Below are 9,864 nucleotides of genomic sequence, written 5' to 3' on the forward strand. Positions count from 1 at the left end.
CTGATAGACAGAGTGCTGAGGAACTATGGACGGAGGTCCGTAACATTGTTCAGGAGGCAGCAACTAAATCCATCCCAAAGAAAAAGAAATGCAAGAAAGCAAAGTGGCTGTCTGATGAGGCTTTACAAGTAGCTGAGGAAAGAAGGGAAGCGAAAAGCAAGGGAGAAAGGGGAAGATATACCCAACTGAATGCAGATTTCCAGAGAATAGCAAAGAGAGACAAGAAGGCCTTCTTAAATGAACAATGCAAAGAAATTGAGGAAAACAATAGAATGGGAAAGACTAGAGATCTTTTCAAGAAAATCGGAGATCTCAAGGGAACGTTTTGTGCAAAGACGGGCATGATGAAGGACAAAGAAGGCAGGGACCTAACAGAAGCAGATGAGATTAAGAAGAGGTGCAAAGAATACACAGAAGAACTCTACAGGAAAGATCTGAATGTCCCTGATAGCCATGATAGTGCGCTCACTGAACTTGAGCCGGACATCCTAGAGAGTGAAGTCAAGTGGGCCTTAGGAAGCATTACTAACAACAAAGCTAGCGGAGATGACACTATTCCAGCTGAGCTATTTAAGATCCTAAAAGATGATGCTGTTAAAGTGCTGCACTCAATATGCCAACAAATTTGGAACACTCAACAGTGGCCACAAGACTGGAAAAGGTCAGTTTACATTCCAGTTCCAAAGAAGGGCAATGCCAAAGAGTGTTCAAACTACTGCACAATTGCGCTCATTTCACATGCCAGCAAGATGATGCTCAAAATCCTATAAGCTAGGCTTCAGCCATATGTGAACCGAGAACTACCGGAAGTACAAGCTGGGTTTCGAAGAGGCAGAGGAACTAGACATCAAATCGCCAACATTCACTGGATCATGGAGAAAGCAAGAGAATTCCAGAAAAGTGTCTATTTCTGCTTCATTGACTATGCTAAAGCCTTTGATTGTGTGGATCACAACAAAGTCTGGCAAATTCTGAAAGTGATGGGAGTACCAGACCACCTTACCTGTCTCCTGAGAAACCTGTATGAGGGTCAAGAAGCAACAGTAAGAACCAGACATGGAACAACCGATTGGTTCAAAATTGGGAAAGGAGTACGACAAGGCTGTATATTGTCGCCCCGCTTATTTAACTTATATGCAGAGTACATCATGAGAAACGCCGGGTTGGATGAATCACAGGTCGGAATTAAGATTGCCAGGAGAATTATCAACAACCTCAGATACGCAGACGATACCACCCTAATGGCAGAAAGTGAAGAGGATCTAAAGAGCATCTTGTTGAGGTTGAAAGTAGAGAGTGCTAAAGCTGGTTTGAAACTCAACATTAAAAAAACTAAGATCATGGTATCTGGCCCCATCACTTCCTGGCATATAGAAGGGGAAGAAATGGAAGCAGTAACAGATTTTATTTTCTTGGGCTCCAAGATCACTGCAGACGGTGACTGTAGCCATGAAATTAAAAGACGCTTGCTCCTTGGGAGGAAAGCTATGGCAAACCTAGACAGCATAGTAAGAAGCAGAGACATCACCTTGCCGACAAAGGTTCGTATAATCAAAGCTATGGTTTTCCCAGTAGTAATGTATGGCTGTGAGAGCTGGAGTATAAGGAAGGCTGAGCGCCAAAGAATCGATGCTTTCAAACTGTGGTGCTGGAGAAGACTCTTACGAGTCCCCTGGACTGCAAGGAGGTCCCATCAGCCCATCCTAAAGGAAATCAACCCTGACTGCTCATTGGAAGGACAGATACTGAAGCTGAAGCTCAAATATTTTGGCCACCTAATGCAAAGAGAAAACTCTCTGGAAAAGATCCTGATGCTGGGAAAGATTGAAGGCAAAAGGAAAAGGGGACGGCAGAGGATGAGATGGCTAGATAGCATCACCGATGCAATGAATATGGACTTGAGCACACTCCAGGAGAGAGTGCAGGACAGGAAGGCCTGGCATGCTATGGTCCGTGGGGTCACGAAGAGTCGGACACGACTGAACGACTGAACAACAACAACAATGGCATTTTCTCCTTTTCTGGAGCTGGCCACACCTTAGCAACCCTTTCAGTAATACAGGGTGAATGATCCCTCAAGCAGAACAATCCTAGATCTTCAGAAGATCACCCCAAAAGAGTTCCTAATAGAGTGAGAATCAGCCTTTCTCTAAAGCCTCTATACAAATTACAACACAGGAGTACATGATCAACAGACTCTATTGCTTCAATTCCACACAGACATTTCTTAAATAGGGTCTTATTAAATCGTCTCCTTAACAGGACAGCAGGCAGCACCATAATGGTCTCCTGTATTTGGAAACAGTTAGTGTCCCCAAATACAAAGCTCAAATAGAAAGAGTTGTACCTTCTTTACACCATAATTGTGCAGAACCTCAACAGAACAACCTACCCTACTGATCCTCTTTGCCCTTCTCTCCCATCCACCAACTAACCAAACAACCTGAGAGCAATATATGAATATAGCTAGCAGAAGGTGCTGGAAAGTGCAAATGTAGCCACCATTTCAGGGCCTTTATCCAAGCTTGGCATTCAACTGTTTTAATACCCACTTTCAGAGAAATACTGGCATTCCCCATGCAGGGTGGTAAACCCAGAACTTTCCTAAGGAAAGCAGATTGGACTTTTCCCATTTGAGAGTTAAACCCAAAGATCCAGATTGGGATGCCAAAGGTAAGTTGGGCCACCCACTTGGCAGGACACAGACCTTGATCATGAAGGTTTTCCCGGGGTGAGGCTCATCCATGGCACTCTGGGGGTGATGACCTCTGCAATTTCCCCAAAGGCAGGAAAAACATCAGTACCCTCAAGAAAACATACCAGCCATGAGTTGATTCTGGATGAGAAGCCCAACCTGGTGTGTGTAACAGTCCTGGCTGAATGTGGCAGGCAAACCAACTTATGCCCAGCTGCTGCCCGCTAGATACCGTGTTCATGTGCAGCATATGGCAAGTAGACGGGCAGGTGGTGTTCCTGTAGTCCAGTCTTCCCCAACATGGTGATGTTTTGGACTTCAACTCTCATCAGCCCCAACCAGCATGAGGAATGGTCAGGAATCTTGTAGGCCAAAACATCTGGAAGGCACCTGGCTGGAGTGGGCTGCTATAGTCCTTAATATACATAGCCAGTTGTTTGTTGTGCATTTCTAAAAATATATTTCAATCATATTCTCATTGTCACATTGAGGGGCCACCAGTTTGTTTGGTGATAGATGTCATCACTTGGAATAAGTGTTCAAGAGATAAGTGGTTCATGCTGCAGGGGCGGGGAACTTCAGGGCCGGGGGCTTCATTCCCCCCCCCAGATCTCAATCAAGCTCTCCAGGGTTCCCCAGGTGGCTACACCCCTTCCCTGTGTCATCAGAGGGTTCCCACTCCCCACCCAACTCTGATTGTTTGGCCGTTTCCTGGCTTTTGTGCCAATTTTCCCCATTCTAAAAGTTTTAGATGCGTCTCTTAAGGCTTAGTTACTGGAAGTAAGAACTTTTATATGTACTAGTATTTTTTTTGTATTTTTGGCTCCACCCCTTTGCATTTGGCCCGCCCACCACTGGAATGAGGCCCCAGAGTGCGTCTCTTAAACTGAATTTCGCCTTCAGGCTGAAAGAGGCTCCCCGCACTCTGCCATATGGAGTATGTATATTTGGTGCTTGGTATGCGATTGGAGCTTCTGTCAGTGTGCCAATCTCCCTGCTACCTTGTCTGACGTATGTCATGGGTCACAGTCTCAGTCTGGTTGTTCATTTGTAGAACAGGCAAGAGGTGAGACTTTACTTGTGGGAGGAGCTGTAGCTCAGTACTAGAGCACATGCTTTCCATGCCGAATGTCCCAGGTTTGCTCCCTGGTATCTCTAGGTAGGGTTGGAAAAACCACTGCCTGAAACTTTGGAGAGCCACTGCCACTCAGTGTTGACAACACTGGGTTAGATGGACCAACAGTCTGTCTCAGTCTAAGGCAGCTTCCCACGGCCCTGTGTTCCTATCTGTTGTGGGGACCCAGTTCCATCTCCTTTGTCCCGGAAGGATGGCTCATTCAAGTTTGCACTTTGGGATTCACTTATCCTACAGAGGTGATGAGCCTCCATAAGATCATCCATGATCAGTTGTGTGGAGATCCTGATGGTTTCTTAATGGCCCTAGGGGCAGAACTCTCATGCACTCTTGGAAGAAGGCCCTCCTAGGTGTCCTTTTCCAGTGCCAGTCCCCAGCTGTTCCCATGGTTTCATGGGAAATTCTGGGCAACGAGGCAGCCAGGAGGATTATTGCAACATGGGCTACCAGAGAATCCTAACCAATTCAATTGGGAGCAGATACCTCTCAGAAAGCTGTCAGAGAAGCTCAGGTTTTCACAGTTGAACACAAAGGCAATTCCTATTGATGAAAGCTAAGACCTTCACATATCCCCAGATCTCTGCTTGCCCTCTGACCTAGGAAGCAAAGATTAATGTCTTCTACCATTTCCTATTCCAGCACTGCAGGGTTGGTTCTTTCTTTGGTGAGAGGAGAGAGAGTGTCTGGATAAGACATCATCACATCCCGGAAACCTCCAGATTTCCATGCTACCATCTGATAAAGCAAATTAGAACAGAACAAAAGATGCTATGAACTCTGCTAGGTGTTAGAACTAAGTAGCCTCATTGAACTCAGTGACATTTAATTCTGAGTAGACATGTATAGGATTTCACTGTGATTGTATTTTATGTTTCCTTTTTTCTACATTGTGGTTAGCCGCTCTGAGCACATTAGTAGAGGAATGGGATAAAAATAATGAATTACAAGTGGGAGCTGCAACAAAATGTTGCAGTGCAGAGTGCTGCTGTTCGGGGTTCAGCCAGCCATGTCCTCTTCCAGGATACTCCATTCTGTTCCCCCTCCCCTCAGTTTTCCATGCCCCCCCCCCCAAACAGACACTCAGCATTCTGTGGCCACTGAGCATGTTCAGTCCTCACTGGGTCATTTTGTGGGTAGGTGGGGGGCTTTCCCCCCTCTCTAAAGAATGGGTTATAGCCAATGTTAGTCTTATTTACAGTAGACCCTTAGATTCAACCCAAATGATTCACATGCTTCTTTGTTTTATACAGAAGGTGAACTGCACAGAATGAGATTTTGCATGTCTAGTGGCCATGCAAACGAAAAGGTGCATTTCATGTTGCTATGATCCATTGAAAATGAAACATACACGAAGAATTTATCCGGTGATTTCAAGTGGGAGGATATGGAACTCTAATTGGTAAGGAAAGCACTGTGCAAGGAGAATTTATGCACCTCGCTCAAAAATAAGTATGCGGTACTGCTCTAAGCAGTCCAGTGAAAAATACTGAGATAATTTCTTTGGAATCTATGATTCAATGAAATTGGTTTCAATCTGAGGAAATGGAAGATATGGAGAAAATATGCAAGCAATGAACAGAATTATATGAAGACAAGTGGCGCCTGCAGCACAATGCTGCTGGGTAACTTCACTTCCTAAGAGCAGTTTTCATGTTTACAGTGCCAGCCAGCCAGTCCTGCTGTACTCCGGGATATTCCATTCCACCCCTCCTGTCTCATTCTGGTTTTCCTTTTCCAACTGACATTCAGCATTCTGGGCAGGGCTACTGACAATGTTCACAGTTGTCATTTGGCAGTTTGTGGGGAACGGTTACTCCTGTAGGCTTTATTTTTAAAATATAGTCTAAAGATTTGGTGTACTTTTGCAACCTACAACCCACATATTTGTTGTGCACTTGCACCCTATTTGTTGTCCTTTCGCAACCCCTGAGTATGGGGATACCTCGGTCTTGGCTCTCGGTGGCTTCTTTTTGGCTCCGGTCCTATTGGCACTCACCAGCTGAGTTTCCTGTTAGATGGAGCAATAGCTTACTGGACGTTCCATGGAAATTTCACATGCCCATGACCTCTAGGGCAGATCTGTGTAGACAGAGGTTGGCTTGGTTCTTGGTGACCTGCATAGGACAACGCAAATGGCCTGCAACCTGGGACACAGCTAAGAGGGGGCCAACCCTTCTTCTCCAGACAGTAGCATCACTGGGACCATGGGAAAGATTAGCCCACATCCCATGGCGTTTCTGAGTGCATGCCTGTATCGATCCAGCATAATCAATGACAAGCTAGTATTACTCCCTGGGGGTGAACCAAAGTTTTGAATTTGTGGAGAACATTATAGTAGGAATGAAAACTAAGGTGAGCATTAGGAGGTCACTATCCCTATTCTCTGGTGTAGGGTGTTTTTAGCTGTTGTTGTTGTTGTGGTTGTTGTTGATGTTGAGGTGCCAAAAACCTCTCTCCCCCTACTTTTTTCTTTTCTTTTCTTTTCTTTTCTTTTCTTTTCTTCTCTTACGTGCCCAGTGTTGGGAGCTTGCCTGCAATGAAATTTTGAAGAGGGGGAAGGAAGGGAAGAAAGAGCTCCATGTGAAATACGGGTATTTCACTCAGCATCTGATTTCACTGCCCCGAACTGGAACCTTTGGTTTCTGCAGAAGTTTAGTAGCCTCAGTACAGCAAAGAATCCCATCAGCCTCTACAAACTTCTTTCTCCCCCTCCACTTTAATTTCTCCTAAATAGCTGTAGGACTCAAATTATTCCAAAAGGAGGGTTAGGACTATGTGGCATCATGATCAAGGTATTGCTAAGGCTTTTAAACAGGGTCTACAGTTTTTAAAAAGCTAGAAAAAGCCCTCCACCACCTCACCTCAGAAAGTTCATTTAAGTACGTGCAATCCTTGCAAACCCTGCACAGCCTCCTAAATTCCTCTGAAGCACTACCTCTCTGAAAGGATCCACTCGGCTTAGGGAATTCTCTCCCCCCCCCCCCGCATTTCCAATCACCAGTCTTCTTTTCTTCTTTCTTTCTTTCTTTCTTTCTCTTCTTTATTCCACCCAGAGTGCATCTTGGGGAATTTTTAAAGAGAATTCTCTTCAGCAGGCAAGAGAAGTTCTGAACGGTATTTGGCTTCATACAAACAGACAAGAGGGCTGGTTTTTCTGCTTCTCCTCACTGAAGTCTTTGAGAAGAGTGGGTTCACATGGTTTCAGAGGAACAAATCTAGGGCTGTTTTGTTTGTCAGCTGCCATTATCCAGCAATAGGAAGGGCTGTAGCTCAGTGGCAGAGCACATGCTTGGCATGCAGAAGGTCGCAGGTTCAATCCCCAGCATCTCCAGGTAGGGCTACGAAAGAATCCTGCCTGAAACTTTGGAGAGCTGCTGCTGCCAGTCAGTGTCAACAATACTGGGCTAGATGGACCCAGGGTCTAACTCGGTATAAGCCAGCTTCCTATGTTCCTATGACCAGAAAGCTTTAATAAAAATAGGAGTTTGGGGTTTGTTTTTTAAGTGGAGGGGAAATAAATACTGCTCATTTATACAAGCCTATTTATGCCTACTCAGAAGCCCCATTATGTTAAATGAGGCTTACCCTCAGGAAAGTGTGTATAGGATTTCAGCACAGGTTACCTTTGGAGGGAGGTTTGCACCCTGATGTTCTGCATGTTTACTCAGAAATAAGTCCTGAGTTGTGAGCATGGTACTACAGGCTTAATACAGTGCCTACCTAATTCCATCTAATGAATTGACTACCCTTTCAGCTCAGTCCTATGCATGTTTTGTCATTTGTGTGTGTGTTTTTCATTTTGCATGAACTCTAGCTTCAGTGGTGAGGGAAAGGCACTTAGTACATGCTCAGAGTTTCTCCATAACTTAGCCCTAGTTTTGAAAACAGACTCATTGGCTGAATCCTGGTGTGCCAAGTCTTGGCACAAATGAAGTTATGGGGAGGAAGATATAATGAGAGCTTGTGCATAACAAGGAGGAGGTAGAGAGCAGTTGCACAAAACAAGACATCTGTTTTTATGAAGAGTTGTTGGAGGTCAGTAGGGTGAGGAGGGATGGTTGCATGGAGGGGAATAGAATTGGTAGGGGGAGAATGTAAGTGCTCAGTGGTGAAAGAAAAGCATTCTGCACATGCTCAGAGGCGTTTTCTGTTTAAGAACATAAGAAGAGCCATGCTGCATCAGACCAAGATCCATCTAGTCTAGTATTCTGTTGACACAGTGGCCAAGCAAATGCCCATAGGAAAGCCACAAGCAGGACATGAGTGCAATAGCACCTTCCCACCCATGTTCCCCTGCTGCTGACACTGGTGACATGAAAATAAATGATAGTAATTCTAAATTAGACTGCATGTATATCCTTCAGAAACTTTTCAGGTTTCTTACCCGGCGGGGCGCCTCTAACGACTTGTGTATTTTCATACAAACTTACACAAAAACTATTGGGGAAGGGGAGAGGGAAAGCAAATCACTCCCTCCCCCAAATAGGAGATCTCCCCTTCCACATGAACTGCGGAATGATGTCTTCAAAGAACTTAGGTTTCCTTTTTTTCCTCTGCATGGGCAGGGTGGCACTGGATGGTGAAGGGAGCCCATGGTGTGACTGCTGGCTGGAATGGCACCTAGTTTTCAATCGAGGTATCAACGTGCAGACGGAAGCTGTGCATGATCAGGCCCTCAGGGTAAGTCTCTATGACTTAAGCAATTCCTGGGTATGCATCACTGGCAACAGTAAACAGAACAGCTGGACTGCAGAACTCGGGGTTCAGTCCATCCAGAACAGCAGCTGAAAGCAGTGGATCGTGGTGAAAAGGAGGTTGGCCATGGAGCAGAAAGTACAGTGGGCTCAAGGGCAAATAGGGAACAGATTAAGACTCGCGCAAGAATAAACCAAGCAAGCATGGCAGGGATACATGCACTGTTCCGACTATAAATTTTGGTCATCCTCTTCTCAAAGCAAAGCCATTTTTATAACGCCAAGCATTCCAAAACCAAACGGTAAGGGCCAGACTAGATACATGGGCACGTATCTCCCATTTGTTTTACTCATTTACTAGCAAATGGACCCGGCTTTGCATGGGTTAGAATAGCCTCTAGGTTGATACAGCAAAGCCCTCAAGCACACTTTCAGAGCTGTCAGACACATTGCCCCCACCCTACCTGAGTGAAGCCATGCCTGCTGGCATCCTGAGGCACAGTGCCTGCCGTAGTGCATCCCTAGAGCTCCCTAAGGGAGCTGCGGGGGCCTATCAAAATGTCCACGTGGAAGGGGGGCCTGCACTAGCCAAGAAGGAAGGACACGCTCGTGCAGGAGCCTTTCGCCAGGTCAGCACAGGCTGCTCAGCCCTGCCCTCTCCTGGCTGCTCTAAGCAAGCCCAGAACGGGAGAAGAGGAGCAGGAACAGCTGTTGGCCACTTCCGCCAAGAACCAGGGTCAGCCTTCAGTTTGACACCAGTCAGCAATGAGATAACTGCCAGCGTAGGGGCCCAGCACTATGGCAACCACTGACACCAAACCTGGGCATCCCCTCAGCCCTTGTCCATCCTGGCTGGTGCTGAAAAGTCAGGGAACGTTGGAGCTCAGTGCATTGCTTACCAGAAATGCTGCCTTAAAGAAGGGCTGCGTCCCTTCTCAGCTGAGGGAAGTTTGGCCCTAATGCTGTTCCAGGGGGGGGCAGGGCATGCGTGGAGAAAGCCTTCCAAGATCCTCATGGTTTGGAGAACTGCAGATCGAGGTCTGATGTTTCCTTCATAGACCAAGTGGGTGTACATTAATAATTGGATTAGATGTTGGTCTGCAAAGAAAGGAATTAGTGAGCCATTTACTGCTAGCAGCAAATTGGTTGATAGCGAAATGTTAGGAGTGTAAAAAGCATCATATTGAAAGCTGGTACCAGAGAGTAGGGCAGATCGCTTACCTAGAGAAATTGACACAAATGTTAAGGACAGCTCGAGGCAATCAAAGACAGACAAGTTTGAAGGCGTATGGATGAAACGTATTCAATTTGTGAATGTGGTAGAAGAACATGGGCGCACA

Source organism: Heloderma suspectum, chromosome 1 (genome assembly GCF_057233095.1).
Source record: "Heloderma suspectum isolate Gila_16-S chromosome 1, 16-S_ref, whole genome shotgun sequence".
NCBI lineage: Eukaryota > Metazoa > Chordata > Lepidosauria > Squamata > Helodermatidae > Heloderma > Heloderma suspectum.